The sequence below is a fragment of the Rhincodon typus genome, chromosome 6 (genome assembly GCF_021869965.1).
Source record: "Rhincodon typus isolate 14 chromosome 6, sRhiTyp1.1, whole genome shotgun sequence".
Taxonomy (NCBI): Eukaryota; Metazoa; Chordata; class Chondrichthyes; order Orectolobiformes; family Rhincodontidae; genus Rhincodon; species Rhincodon typus.
The window spans coordinates 6,859,610-6,874,321 of record NC_063337.1 but is presented as its reverse complement, the minus strand read 5'-3'; positions in this window follow the sequence as shown (position 1 = coordinate 6,874,321).

Sequence of the window (14,712 nt, the reverse complement as noted above, 5' to 3'; positions counted from 1 at the left end):
TTCTCTGGATTACAAGGCTAGGCGTCTAGATTTCCAGTGCTATGATAAAAACACCCCGACATGTCTATACAATGTCCAAAGTGCAACCATCTTCAGCTTCTTCCCTCAATCATTAAAGTGCGAAGTAGGGACATACGCACAGCGTTCTGTACCATTCACAATCTGTCAGATAATGGAGCAGTCCTCGAGCAAAAGACCTGGACAACAAGCCTACTCGATTGGCATCCCATCCACCACCTTCAACATCCTGTCCTTCTGTCACTGATGCACAGTGACAACAATGCTGACCATCTACAAGATGCACTGCAGCAAATCACCAAGGCTCTTTCCAAACTCATAGTCTCTACCATCTAGAAGGACAAGGAGCAGCATATACATGAGAACACCACCCCTTTGGAAGTTCTCTTCCAAACCACTCAACATCCTGACTTGGAAATATATTACTGTTCTTTCACTGTTGCTGAGTCAAAATCCCGGAACTCCCTCCCTGAAAGCATTGTGGATGTACCTACACCATAAGGGCTATGGGAGTGTAAGAAGGCAGCTCACCATCACCATTCCAGGGCAATTTGGAATAGGCCCACACCCCATTAGTAAGTAAAAGTCAAAAAAGAATGCCTGTCAACCTCTGTGACTCGGCTTCACATCCAGAGACCCTCACCAATCAAATCCTTCGTCTTGGACTGGTTGGAAAGCTCGTCATGTTGTGCTGGCTACATTATATGGCAAAGGAGGAGGCCATTTGGTCCCTCATGTCTACATTGTCTGATTAAAGTATTATCCATGCTATCCCAATTTTCAGTTCTTGGTCTGTAGCCATTTAGGTTCAAGTACATTAAGTCCAAATAAAAGTACTTTTTAAATGTGATGCGCAAACGAAGCAAGTGTGATTTGAGAGACACATTTTATTCAGACTGTGAGTGTACAGAATGCACTGTCTGGAAATGTGGTGGGGTCAGGCTCAATTGAAGCATTCGAGAGAGCATTGACTGATTATTTGGATAGAAATGGCGTGCAGAGACATGGGGGAAAGGTAGGAGATTGACACCAGGAAATGGAACAGGAGCAGGATTGATGGTCTGAATGACCTCTTCCTCGACCATAACTCTGACAAAGGTTTCTGCCTCTTTCGGGCAGAGATCCCCAACGGCATCTTTAAATGAAAATATTTTCTTCTTCACTTTCTGCTGTTTCTACCAGTTACTTTAAATCCAGGTGACCTGGTTATTGACCTCTCTAATAAGGGAGATATCCTATTCACTCTCAACACGAGAGAGAGAATCAGCTGGAGAAGAGATTTGCGTACTCCATTTACCAACTTGGTCCTTGGTAAAAGCAGACAGGTTGATCTAACTGTCGGACTATGTGAAGGACGGCTGCAATGTAGGGAATGGTCCCTGGGCCAGCAAGTGCCTTTTCTTAATATCTGTTGTAGTCATGTTCTTTATTTCAACAAGAATTGTTAAGCCTGAATTGGATTTTTGAACAAACTGTGAATAAAACTGGCCTTGTGCAGGCGTTTCTTTGCTAAACTCTCTCTTGTTGCACTGGAATCTGAACAAAACAGTCATGAGCACAATAACCCAGGGTCCCATCCTTCGCTGTTGATAAAATACAGAGCTGGAGGAGCACAACAGCATCTGAGGAGCAGGAAAGCCGACGAAATGTGACATTTCCAGCTGCACGTTTTATTGATTCTAACTTCCAGCATCTGCAGTCCTTCCTATCTCCTAGTCCCTACCTTCACTGTCTATTTCACTGATCGACATAAGACCACCCATGGGCCTCCTGCAGTAACAGCAAGCTCTGGTGTGGTTTTGAGCCTCATCGGCATTAGCTTCACCTAAACTGCTCATTCCATCTCCAGTCTGTGCTCTGCTAGCTCATCTCTCCCAGAGTGGCCGTGAATTAATATGCTCAGAAGGTTCTGAGGAAGGGTCACCAGACCCGAATCGTTAACTCTGATTTTTTCCTTCCCAGATGTTGCCAGACCTGCTGAGCTTTTCCAGCAACTTCTGTTTTTGAAGCTCCAATAAACAAAAGGCGACCTGCCTGATCGGCATCACCTTTATTATTCACCCTGTCTAACACAGGTGCCCAATGTCAGTGTCCATCAAGTCTGCTGCTAAATCATGAAACACCAAACCTCTACAGAATATGGTGGAAAAATGATTGTAATGCTTTTGCAAGTTGGAAACGCTCATTCCCTCCAGCACATTATGAGTTCCACTTGCCTCCTGTCAGCTCAGTGTTATATTATGTCCAGATTTCATTGAGACAGCCTCAGCCTCCAAGAGGGTGTGAATAAAGATTTGAAGTTTTTTAAAAAAATTCTCAGTCGGGTGTGTGCAATTTTAACTTTGTCACTGGAATGTGGCGCGAGACAGGAAGCAAAATTATTATTTACTTCTCAGCATTTAGAGGATCCATTTCTTTGATGTTGCGATGATTTTGTTTTTCAAGTAAACCTCGTTTCTTTTTCTTTAATTCTCTTGTGTTAATCATTTTCATAATTGTTTAACAGGGTGACAAAATAAACAGAGGCTGGTTACTTCCCAGACACCCTGACATTATTCCTCCAAGATGCTGACTTGGAAATGATATCGCCGTTCCTTCAGTACCGCTGGGTCAAAATCCTGGAATTCCCTCCCTAACCACACTATGGATCTACCTACAGCATGTGGGCTGCAGCGGTTTCAAGAAGGCTCTTCCAGGGCAATTAGAGATGGACAATAAACGCCCCTGTTCATGATGCTCATATTTTGTGATATTGAATCATATCAATGGATGTAAGAGTTAATATGAAGTTGTTTTACTTTCTGCAGAACTATTAAACTAAAATGAGTCATAGCAGGCCCTTGGCAGCAACATCTGAGGCTTACGTCAGCAGTTAAATCAAAGCTCAGGCTGCTTGTGGTGTTAACAGGCTGTTAATTCCTGAATAAAAACCGAAAGAACTGCGGATGCTGGAAATCAGAAATAAAACAGAAATTGCTGGTAAAACTCAGCGGGTCTGGCAGCATCTATGGAGAGAAATCCAAGCTAACATTTCAGGTCGGGTGACCCTTTGTCAGAACTGTTCTGTAGAAATGTCACTGGTCCTGAAACGTTAACTAATGTTAATTCCTGAATGCTGGATCCAGTTCAACTCCAGCATCATCAGTGAGTCAGTGACCAAACGCAGATTAAGGTACCATACCAAAAACCCAAGTTGCTGGAAAAGCCCAGCAGGTCTGGCAGCATCTGTGAAGGAAAAAACAGAGTTAACGTTTCCTGTCCAGTGACCCTTCCTCTTTTGGTTTTTAAGGTACCATATGTTTTTTGAAAGGTCTCTCACAGGAACCTCTCTCCCTCCTTTTGGTATCTGTTCAAAGTATCAATACTGGGTCACGGTGGGGTGGGATGAAAGGGAGAAGTTACTCCTGTTTAGTGCCAATTGACTTTTTTTGTTTACCATCGCTTTAAATCTTACATGCAAAACGTAAATTTTGCATTTATTTCATTGATGAACTGCATCATTTAAGCTGCTGTGTTTGCTGTCAATGTTATCTCACCAAGATAAGAGCTCACACTTTTATTCTTGGTTACTGAGGGGATGTAGTACTGCTGCCTACATCTTTATTTATGAGGAACAAGGCAGGAGAATCCCAGGACAACAGCGTTAGAGATGTCGTCATAGCTTTGCTGAAGAGGCTGAACATCCCTTCAACTAATGGGTGGTCCTGGCTTCTAACTAATCCAACAGAGAAGGTTCATTCAGGAAGGGTCTGAACACATTGAGAGACTTCAAGACCTCCCCCGCTCTGATGCCAGTATTCCAGCAGCCTGGAATGGTGGACAAGTCCCGGAATGGTGGTCTAGTCCCGGAATGGTAGTCTAGTCCCAGAATGGCATTCAGCGTATTCAATCATTCCTTAATCTACTTTCTCAGAGCCCAGGAGCTGTTAATTGAACTGTTGTGAACTTTTAATCTTAATTTTACTTTTTTTTATTATTAAGTATGCCTTCTGCCATTGATGTAGGTGCCATGATGGGATGCTTATAAAACTTTTCCCTGTATTTCTCATGTAAAAGTACGCATGGCAATAAATTTCTATTCTATTCTATTCCAATCATACAGAAGCATTGAATTATACAGCACAGAAGAGGCCCATCGAGTCTTTATCACCAAAGCTCCACTAAATCTGCACTTTCCAGCACTAGGCCCAGAGCCTTGGATGTTACAACACTTCAGGTGCTCATCCAAGTACTTTTTAAAGGTTGTGAGGTTTCCTGTCTCAATGACCCTCCCAGGCAGTGCATTCCAGTGCCATACTACCCTCTGTGTAACAAAAATATCTTCCCCCTTCTTATTGACATCACCTAGCAACTCTTCAGACCCTCCCTGCCCCTATGTGGCAGAGCAGAGTTCCATGCACCGGAATCATCAGCCATCTCCAAATCCATTACCCTGACGTGGAAGGAGATTAGCCTTGATCCCATTAACCCGGATCCCAGATCCAGGGATCTGCCAAAGACAGGCACTGCCGCTATTTAAGAAGGCAGCTCACCACCGTCTTCTGAAAGGGAAATTAGGGATGAACAATAAATGCTGGACTCTCCTGTGAAGGTCATATCACAAGAATGGGGTTAGAAAATCTCGCTTTTACAGTCTGAAAGAAATTTCAGATATCCCTGTCAATGAAACTCATTCGAACGTCACTGCTTTTCATTTTGTTTCTACACTCTAGTTGTTCCCTACAGACAGGAAGATAAAAGCTTTTCATTTCCTTTTCAGAATTGTTTCATTGGGTGTGAGGTGTTATGGCTCCTCTGGTTGTAAAAAGTACAATGTAAATACAAATTTATTTTGGCTTGGTGTGTTAACACAGGGCCATTATCTTTATAAGGCATTAATCTTGTTCCACAAATCTCCCTTGCGTCACTTTGTATCCAGGGAAAACACTCAGCCATTCTCAATCGGATTGATCCTGGAGGATCACCAAATGAATTCCTGGAACGGAAAGATTGGGCCCTGATCAATGATTAAATAGACTGGGCTGACATCCTCCAGAGTTTAGAAGATTGAGAGGTGATTTTGTTCAAGTTTACAAAATTCTTACAGGGTTTGATAGGGTACATGTACCAAAGAATGTTTCCCCAACCCTGGGGTGGATCTAGAACCAGGTAACACAGTGTCAGAATAAGAGGAAGACATTGCAGAGCACGGTGGCTCAGTGGTTAGCACAGCTGCCCCACAACACCAGGGACTAGGGTTCAATTCCACCCTTGGACGACAGTCTGTGTGGAGTAGGCATGTTCTCCCCACGTCTGCATGGGTTTCCTCCGGGTACTCCGACAGTCCAAATACGTGCAGGCTAGGGTGGATTAGCCATGGGAAATTCGGGGTCAGGGGGTGGTGGGTCTGGGTGGGATTCCCTCTGGAAAGTCAGACCAGACTCAATAGACCAAATGGCCCTCTTTTCACACTGTAGGGATTCTATAGATATCCTCAATTTGAGAATCTCCAGAAAGAGTATCCTTCCCAGCTCCATGGCCAATCCACCCTAACCTGTACATCTTTGGACTGTGGGAGGAAACCGGAGCACCTGGAGGAAACTCACTCAGATACGGGAAGAATGTACAAACTCCATACAGGCAGTTTGCCTGAGGGCTAAGGGTGGAATCAAACCCAGGTCCCGGGAGATGTGAGGCAGCAGTGCTAATCACTGAGCCATTAGCGAGGTCAATCAGCCTGTTTTAGAGTTCAGAAGAAGGGGATGTTTGGGCCATGAAATCAAAAGCCAATAAAATTCGAACAGAACTAGGCAGGGTAAACACAGGAAGGATGTTCCCGATAGACCGGGGAGTCCAGAACCAGGGGGTCTTGGTGTAAGGATAAGGGGTAGTTCATTTAGGGTTGAGATGAGGAGACATATCTTCACCCAGAAAGTGGGAGAGCCTGTGGAATTCTCTGCCACAGAAAGCAGTTGAGGCCAAAACAGTGTTTTCCAGAAGGAGTTGGGTGTAGTTCTTAGGGCTAAAGGGATCAAGGGGTATGGGGAGAAAGCAAGAATGAGGGACTGAGTTGGATCATCAGCCATGATCATATTGAATGGCAGACCAGGCTCAAAGGGCTGAATGGCCTCCTCCTGCTCCTATTTTTGATGTTTTGATGGTGCTGGATCTTTGAAAGTGCTGACCAAATGGTTGTCCCTGTTATGGACCAGATCAAACTCCATCAAAACACATTAAGAAGATAGAGATATTAGGAACTGCAGATGCTGGAGAATCCGAGACAACAAGGTGCAGGGCTGGATGAACACAGCAGGCCAAGCAGCATCATAGGAGCAGAGAGGCTGACGTTTCGGGCCTAGACCCTTCTTCAGAAATGGGGGAGGGGAAGGAGGTTCTGAAATAAATAGGGAGAGAAGGGGAGGCAGATAGAAGATGGGTAGAGGAGAAGATAGGTGGAGAGGAGACAGACAGGTCAAAGAGGCGGGGATGGAGCCAGTAAAGGTGAGTGTAGGTGGGGAGTTAGGGAGGAGATAGGTCAGTCCAGGGAGGACGGACAGGTCAAGGGGGTGGGATGCGGCTGGTAGGTAGGACATGGGGGTGGGGCTTGAGGTGGGAGGAGAGGATAGGTGGGAGGAAGGACAGGTTAGGGAGGCGGGGACAAGCTGGGCTGGTTTTGGGATGCGGTAGGGGGAGGGGAGAATCTATGTCATTTTCTGCCCTGACAGTTGTAGATGTTATGTGATGGAATAAGGCTAGGATCATGAGTTTTTTGATCTACCGAAGAATCAAACTACATGGAGGTGTTGCAGGAAAGTGTTGAAGAAGATCAGTCCTTTTTTTTAATTCCTTCATGGGATGTGGACATTGCTGGCTGAGTCAGCATTTATTGTCCATCTCTAATTGCCCTGGAGAAGGTGGTGGTGATACGCTTTCTTAAATCACTGCAGTTTTTGGAGTGTGGGTGCATCTAGAGAGTTGTAAGGAAGGGAGTTCCAGGATTTGACCCCATGACAGTGAAGGAACGGTGATAGAATTCCAAGTCAGGATGCAGCTGGCTTGAGGGGCCATGTGATCTACTCTTATTTCTCATCTTGTGTTATACTTACCTGAATAAAACTGTCCTGACAAATGATGATGGAATTGAAACGTTTACCAATGAAAATATATCTTATCAAATTGGGTCAAAGACCTTGAATATCTTCCCAAACAGCACTGCGGGTTTAACTATGCTAGGGCCAGTTCAGAGGGTCCCTTCTTGTTAACACCCCCGACAAAGATCTTTAATTCTTTTTAGCAGCTCGCTAAATTACACTTCAACTAGAATGTATCACTCATCAAAATTAAGGAGCCAATTACAAGTATTTTTCTTGAGTGAAAGAAGAGCAGTTCTATTACATATTAACCCAGACCAAAGTAATAAAATGAAAAATTAAACATAGATTTCAAAAAAGGGAGAGTACCTAGTACAAAAAGGAATTCTATCACCGTTCCTTCACTGTCATGGGGTCAAATCCTGGAACTCCCTTCCTTACAACTCTCTAGATGCACCCACACTCCAAAAACTGCAGTGATTTAAGAAAGCGTATCACCACCACCTTCTCCAGGGCAATTAGAGATGGACAATAAATGCTGACTCAGCCAGCAATGTCCACATCCCATGAAGGAATTAAAAAAAAGGACTGATCTTCTTCAACACTTTCCTGCAACACCTCCATGTAGTTTGATTCTTCGGTAGATCAAAAAATTCATGATCCTAGCCTTATTCCATCACATAACATCTACAACTGTCAGGGCAGAAAATGACATAGATTCTCCCCTCCCCCTACCACATCCCAAAACCAGCCCAGCTTGTCCCCGCCTCCCTAACCTGTCCTTCCTCCCACCTATCCTCTCCTCCCACCTCAAGCCCCACCCCCATGTCCTACCTACCAGCCGCATCCCACCCCCTTGACCTGTCCGTCCTCCCTGGACTGACCTATCTCCTCCCTAACTCCCCACCTACACTCACCTTTACTGGCTCCATCCCCGCCTCTTTGACCTGTCTGTCTCCTCTCCACCTATCTTCTCCTCTATCCATCTTCTATCTGCCTCCCCTTCTCTCCCTATTTATTTCAGAACCTCCTTCCCCTCCCCCATTTCTGAAGAAGGGTCTAGGCCCGAAACGTCAGCCTCTCTGCTCCTATGATGCTGCTTGGCCTGCTGTGTTCATCCAGCCCTGCACCTTGTTGTCCTGGCCTACATGTGGCTCCAGACCCACAGCAATGTGGTTGACTCCTAACTGCCCTCTGGGCAATTAAGGATGGGCAATAAATATTGGTCTACCCAGTAACGCCCACATCCAGTGAATGAATAAAGAAAACAAATGTCTTTCTCACAGAGGGTCATGGGCCTTTGCAGCTTTCTGCCTTGAAAAGTGATGGAAACAGAGTCTTTGAATGTTTCTAAGGCTGAGGTGGTTAGATTCATGATAAGCAAGGGGAAGTCAAAATGTTATTGAGTCAGTGGGAGTATGGAGTTAGGGTTACAATCAGATCAGCCATGATCTTGTTGGTGGTGCAGCAGACAGCAGGGGCTTCCCAGAATTATGGTCAACTTGTGTTGTGTGATCGACAGCAAAGTCCACTTCAAAAGCTAAACAAGAAAGCATGGTGTTTATGGTCTTATTCAGATCTTGTGAACCCAACACCGAGCAGCCAATTTCTGGATCTATCTCTCCAGTGTTTTTGGCTCATGGTACTAGCTCATTGCTATATACCTGGGAATCTGACTGGGTGCCAAGCTGACAGGTCCTGAGATGTGGATCGGGGAGGGTGGCCGATGAGGGGAATAGGCTGAGAGGCAAAGTGGAGTGGGCAACTAGTCTGAGCACAGCATCCTGGCCGGTTGAGATCAAAGGTTGGTGATCGCGGTGGGAATGGGCTGTTACGGGTATATTAATTGCCCACTCAAGGGTTGGCTCACAAGATAGCCAATTTCACCTTCCACCTCCACCACTGGTTGAATTGGAGTGGTTCGGGTGAGAAGGCAAATGATTAACAAGCCTTAGCCCCCTTCAAACCCACCAACAATACAGCATTAAACCCAACGTCCAGCATTCACAAATACCACAATTCCCGCTCAGAGGTTTCTTCGTTATCCTCTGCTGGATATCTTGGTGATTGTCGTCTCTAGTTTCACTCTTCTTCATAAGAGGAAACCTTCTCTCTGTAACCTTTCATCAATTAACCTCAGCCTTCCCTTCTCAGGAGAAACAAAACCCAATTGATCAACGCTTATCCAATAGGTATAAATACTCTTAATCATCCTGTTCAGGGATATTATGACACACCACTGGAGCAGGTGGGACTTGAACCTGGGCCTCCTGGTCCAGAGGTAAGTACACTGCCACTGTGCCTCAAAAGCCCCAAAACCTGATGGGTATAACATAACCTCCATATCCTTTCAGAATTTGGCAACCAGAACAGTACACAGTCCTTCAAATGTTTGATAAAAGTTCAGAATAGCCTTCCTGTTTTCAATCCACCTCCCCTGGGAATAAAAATTCTCAGTGCTTGGTTTGTTTACACATGGCCATATTGCCTTGAATTGCTTGTTCTAGAATAGTCCCTTTAACCTTGTTTTGTTTCTCTTTCAGAGTTTTACTTCACACATAACCTGCAACCTCTTTATCTGTCTTACCAAAATGTAACTGCTCTCTTATCTGCAATGAAACTCATTTGCTAGTTTTATGCCTGTTCTGCAAGTTTATCGTGTCTTCACTGTAATTTGTTGCAGTCTCTCAGTATCGACACTGCTCCCCCACCAACCTGATGTCTTCTGCACATTTAGAAATTGAGGGACAAAGTTCCAACTGGGTTTTTGTCTTTTGTCTTTAACCTGACTCAATGTCCATTTGTAAGAGGGAGATGGTACAGAGCCTGATGGAGTGAACTATATGGACCTGATTTACACTTTTCTTACCATCCTTTTATACCTGGCAAGTGGTAGAAGCCAGAAATTGTCGGAAGAACAGATGGGCAGCTGAGTTAGTAGCAGGAGTTGACCACTCAGCTCCTCATGCCACCAGCTTGAACCACTGTAGTCTACAAGATGTAGGAATAAATGCAGTACTGTGAGGAAGGGAGCTTGAGGACTCTGACCCTGTGGCAACGAAGGAACAATGACATAGTTCCAAATGGCGTGTTGCTTAGAGAGAATTTACAAGCTGCTGTCAGTTCTAAAGAGGAGTCATACTGGACTCGAAATATTAGCTCTGTTTCTCTCTATCTGCACAGATGCTGCCAGACCTGCTGAGTTTCTCCAGCACCCTCTGTGTTTGTTGCAAGTGGCGGTGTTCCCAGGGGCTTACAAGATTAGCCTCATTATACCAGAGGAGGTGCTAACAGCTCATCCCCTAAAGTGAATACTGGACACATGGCTAGCGGGACAGAAAAGCAATTATTAAATTGAAACAGACTCCTTAATGGGTCTGTCACAGGACAGAAAACCCCTCTGGTCTTTGAAAACAAAACTTTAATTTTAAATTTCTGAACCCTGACCTCATTCTGATAAGGATCTAGTCTATTGCTAACAATTCAGTCTGCTGGGAATGTAAGGGTTGCGAAATTGAATTAATAAAATCTGGAATTGCAACCAATTAGTGATGATAAAACTATCATTTATCTTTGTAAAAGTATTTTTAAAACAATTTTGTTTTGGTGGGGGGAGAGTGGAAATCTGCTCTCCTTCCTTGGCCTAGCCTCTATGTGACTCCAAACGTACTGCAAGGTAGTTGACTCTTAACTGCCTTCTGAAAAAGCCTAGTAAGCTATTTAACTAAGGCCATATGCCAATAAATGTCTACAACACCCAAATCCCATGAATGAACAAGATGTGTACCCAGTGTAGACAGTTCTTAGCCCACAGCATTAGATATTCTTTCATTCTCATCTCCTGCCTTCTGTGCTGTTTCTAATCATTCGTCAACAAACTAGAGTTCCATTTTAAGGTATACGAGACCAGTTCAGATCAGTGCCAGTCATTTCCAGGTTTTACTGGTTTTCCCCCTTTAAGTTTGCTGTCGGTTTGTTTCTTTCAACGTAAATTCCTGCTTGTTCTACTATGCACAGCTTCTGGTTAGAATGAGTTCCCAAGTGAAGACTTAGGGAGGTAAAAAGATTAACAAGTCAATCCGCACTGCTCATAATGTTCCAGACAATCACATTCCCAATCCAGCCTGCCATATCTCAGGAGCATGAACAGTACTGGTATCTGGGTCAAGCTTCCTATAGTCTAAATCTTAAAATGCCCTTTTGAAACAAGGACAGGTGCAAATTCTATTTATCTGTTTACAAGATTCAATTAAACTCACTCTTGAGATACAATGACACAATTTTAAATTATTGTTTGGTCTTCCACATGCTGCCAGATCTGCCGAGTTTCTCCAGCAATTTGTTTTTGTCTTAATTTATTGTTACAGTGAGAAAGGTTTTGAGATTTTTCCATTCTCTTTCGCAAAAAGAAATTGCCAGGTTCTGGCCTTGTCATTTGAATCCATTTTCCTGTGAGAGAGTGATAGAAGTTGCAGTTAAAAAAAAAATAAATGTAAAGTAGTTCTGAGGAAGAGTCACAATGCACTTGAAATGTTAACTCCTCAGACTTGCTGAGTATCTCCAGCACTTTCTGTTCTTCTGCCAGAATTGCAGCATCTGCAGCATTTTGCCTTCAATTGACATCAGCTGGCCCATCTTAGCTAGCTGCATGGATCCAGTATCAGACAATTTAATTACCTCAGGATCCTCAACACTAGAGGGGAAGAAAATCATTCTCAATCCTGAGGGACTGCCTGGGAGAAGTCACTAACTGGCACCTCTCACTGAAAGACTAAGTGCCTGTTTAGAGATAGAGTCACAGAGCTGTACAGCATGGAAACAGACCCTTCACTCCAACTCATTCATGCTGGCCAGATATCCTAAATTAATCTAGTCCCATTTGCCAGCATTTGGCCCATATTCCTCTAAACCCTTCCTACTCATATACCAATCCAGATGCCATTTAAATGCTGTAATTGTACCAGACTCCAACATTTCCTCTGGCAGCTCAGTCCATACACGCAGCACCACAAAAACATTCCTCTTAATGTCCCTTTTAAATCTTTCCCCTCTCACCTTAAACCTATGCTCTCTAGTTTTGGACTCCCCTACCCTGGGGTGAAGACCTTGGCTCTTCACCCTATCCATGCCCCTTTATAAACTTCTATAAAGTCATCTCTCAGCCTCCAACACTCCAGGGAAAATAGCCCCAGCCTATTCAGCCTCCCCCTATCGTTCAAACCCTCCAACGCTGGCAACATTCTCGTAAACCCTTTCTAAACCCTTTCAAGTTTACAACATCTTTGTAGCAGAGTGACCAGAATTGAATAGTATTCCAAACATGGCCTCACCAATGTCCTGTACAGCCGCGACATGACCTCTCAACTCTATTCTCAATGCACTGACCAATAAAGGCAAGCGTACCAAACACCTTCTTCACTATCCTGTCCACCTGCAGCTCCACTTTCAAGGAACTGTGAACCTGCAGCTCAGCGTTTCTTTGTTCGGTAACACTCCCTAGGACCTTAAAGTGTGTAAGTCCTGCCCTGATTTGTCTTAGCAAAATGCAGTACCTCACATTTATCTAAATTAAACTCCATCTGCCACTTCTCAGCCCAACGGCCCAACTGATCAAGATCCCATTGTGCTCTGAGGTAACCTTTTTCGCTGTCCCCTATACCACCAATTTTAGTGTCATCTGCAAACTTACTAACCATACCTCCTATGTCCACATCCAAATCATTTATATAAATGACAGAAAGCAGTGGACCGAACACCGATCCTTATCGCACACCTCTGGTCACAGGCCTCCAGTCTGAAAACCAACCCTCCACCACCACCCTCTGTCTCTTCCCTTGTAGTGTACAATGCCCTGATAGATTCACACAGTATAGTAGAGGCCCTTCAGCCCATCAACAAAAAGCTACAATAAACCGACACTAATTTCACTTTCCTGCACAAGGCCCACAGCCTTGCATGTTATGACATTTCAAATGCTCATCCAAACGGCTTTTAAAGGTTGTAAGGTTTCTGACCTCCACTACCCTCCCAGGCAGCACATTCCAGACCCTTACCAACCTCTGGGTAAAGAAATATTTTCCTCACACTACCTATAAACCTCCTGCCTTGCACCTTAGTATTGTAGAATCTCTACAATGCAGATAGAGGCCATTCGGCCCATTGAGTCTGCACTGACCCTCTGGAGAGCATCCTACCCAGAGTCACCCTATCTCCGTAACCCCACATTTCCAATGGCTAACTCACCTACCCTGCACATCCCTGGACACTACAGGGCAGTTTAACATGGCCAATCCACCCAACCTGCACATCTCTGGACACTACGGGACAATTTAGCATGGCCAATCCACCCAACCTGCACATCTTTGGACAACTTAAATTATGCTCCCTTGTTATCGACCCTTCCAAGCAGCAGCTTTGTATTCACTCTGTCCATGCCCCTCATCATCTTACACCCCTCTATCAGGTCACCCCTCAACCTTCTCTGCTCCAAGGAAAACAACCCAAGCTTATCCAGCCTCTCTTCATCGCTGAAATGTTCTGTCCCAGGTAACATCCTGGTGAACCTCCTCTACACCCGCTCCAGTGCAATCACATTGCTGTCTTGCGGGATCTTGCTGCCTCTCCACAGAGGAGGCTTCAGAAAGTAGATGTAACCCAGTGTGCAGCTGAAGGAACACAGCAGGCCAGTCAGCGTCAGAGGAGCAGGTAAGTCAGTGTTTCAGGTCGGGACCCTTATTCAGAAATGGCCCACTGTGCTCCTCCAGCCCCACTCTGTTATCTCTGACTCCAGCATCTGCAGTTCTTACTATCTCTGAGGCTTCAGAAGGTGCTGTTCAAGGGATGTGGGGTGAGTTCTGAGGATGGCGAAAGAAATGTAAGGGGCTTGTCTCTCTGTAACCAACATTATCTGCTTTTCTTTAAAAAAAAATCGTATCAGTCTTTTTTAACTAAGCTGTGGTGTAAACCCTTTGTTTCGGATGTTGGCATGGCCATGAGAACGCCCATCATTTCTGCAAAGCCTGGTCTGACTGGTAATGTTGGCCCCAGCTGCTTTTGTTAATCCGCTGTTGCTGTGGTGTTACTGTACTGTGTACAGGGCTGTTTCTGTTAGGGTCTAGATGGAGCAGTGCAGCAAAACCTCACAACAAAAATCACTCAATAGAAAACAGTAGCTCTCACAGAGAGAGAGAGAGAGGTGGGGGATAGAGAGAAAGAGTGAAGGTGGGGGGATAGAGAGAGAGGTGGGGGATTGGATAGAGAGAGATTGAAGATGGGATAGAGCGAGAGAGGGAGGTGCAGGATAGAGAGAGGGAGGTGCGGGATAGAGAGAGAGAGTGAAGGTGGGGAGATAGGAAGGGACAGAAGGTGGGAGGATAGAGAGAGGTGGGGGATTGGAGAGAGAGAGATTGAAGATGGGATAGAGCGACAGAGAGAGAAGGTAGAGGATAGAGAGAGGGAGGTGCGGGATAGAGAGACAGAGATGGGGGATAGAGAGACAGAGATGGGGGATAGAGAGAGAGGTGGGGATTGGAGAGAGGGAGGGAAGGTGGGGGGATAGAGAGGGAGGGAAGGTGGGGGGATAGAGAGGGAGGGAAGGTGGAGTGGATAGAGAGGGAGGGAAGGT